This window comes from Frankliniella occidentalis, unplaced genomic scaffold (genome assembly GCF_000697945.3).
Source record: "Frankliniella occidentalis isolate FOCC.00 unplaced genomic scaffold, Focc_3.1 Scaffold288, whole genome shotgun sequence".
Classification (NCBI taxonomy): Eukaryota; Metazoa; Arthropoda; class Insecta; order Thysanoptera; family Thripidae; genus Frankliniella; species Frankliniella occidentalis.
In genome coordinates this window covers 258,220-259,500 of record NW_026267414.1, presented here as the reverse complement: position 1 = coordinate 259,500, position 1,281 = coordinate 258,220, and the positions used below count along the sequence as shown (strand labels likewise).

At 58.6% G+C, this 1,281-nt stretch overlaps 1 protein-coding gene across 4 annotated transcripts in view; it reads left to right on the top strand.

The window, feature by feature from the left end:
• LOC113202462 (mitochondrial Rho GTPase) overlaps nucleotides 1-1,281 on the top strand; it is a 19,830-nt gene that overhangs the window by 13,462 nt on the left and 5,087 nt on the right. The gene's annotated exons all lie outside the window — the stretch shown is intronic.

Here is a 1,281-nt window from a genome sequence, read left to right as displayed (position 1 = left end):
CGCCACGCCCCGCCACGCCACGCCACGCCACGCCACGCCTCGCGCTTCTGCCGCCCGCCGCGTGGCCCGTTGTGTTCCGCGCGGAACGGAACGGAACGTCACAGGTCACTGATGACGAGAGAGCGGATGATGGGAGGGACGCAGAAGGAGCCAAGATGGTCGGGAGAAACGCCCCTCTCTCCCCCCACCTCCCGGCTTTTGTCTCATTTCGCGCGATCAACAGGAAAATCTGGTGGGAGACTGATTAATTGAATCTCGGGAGAGGAGAGAGAGGCGCGGTGGGCCGTGATGTGTTCATCTGAAGAACCGCCAAGAGTTCAAAACCCACGTAGTATTTGTTTTTATTTTAATTTTTTTTGGTGCGGTATGGGAGTAGGGGTGCTTTTAGCCGGGTTCGCCCTATTATTTAAGTCGGGTGCTTTGAGAGAGGAGGCCGTGCTAAACACACGCCCCGCGGACATAGCGGTTTTGCCTGGTGCTAGCTTTATGATTATGACCTGCCATCAGGAGAGGCTTCTGCCCTATTAATAGCACGCTGCGTTGTTAGGACCGCTCAAAAATAAAGGTCCAACGTCGCGGTTTGCGTCGAGTCTTGGTCAGTCAGCCGCCAAAAGACGGACCCAATCAAACAATAAAGGGTCGGTTCTCGAGTCGCAGGGGTCATTTCGCATTTTCGCAATGACTCTATGGTTTTGTCCCAACAGAGTGGGTCGGTCGGTCGGCACCCCCCGCACTGCGCCCGCTGCGCCCGCGGCCGCAACACGTAGTGCAACACAGCCGTGAAATGGCGTGCGAAACGTCAATGCACGTCTGCCCAGTCTGGCGGCGTGGCGTGGCGTGGCGTGGCGTGGCGTGGCGTGGCGTGGCGTGGCGTGGCGTGGCGCGGCGTGGCGTGGCGTGGCGTGGCGTGGCGCGGCGAGTCTGACTGCGCTGTGCTTCCGCGTGCAGCGCTGTGCAAGCCGTGCGAGGCAGGCGAGATGCACCGCGGGGTGGGTGGCGGTGGCGCGCGGACCCTCTCTTCTGCAAGGGAAATGGGGTCAGTGGGAACGGGCGAAAGAAAAAAAAAATATAGAAGAAATGAAAAAGAAATGTAGCGTTTTGATGGGATCGGTGGGCACATGATAAGCGTTTGCGGCTTGCTCGGCGGCTTGGTGGTAGGGTAGGCGAGCTTTACCGCCCTTCACGGCAAGCAAGGCCATTTTAGTGGCTCTAAAACGGGGCATTTTAGCACCCGAGGAAAGGTGTGCGATCGGGATAAAGTGCGCGTCTGCTGTAATCGTC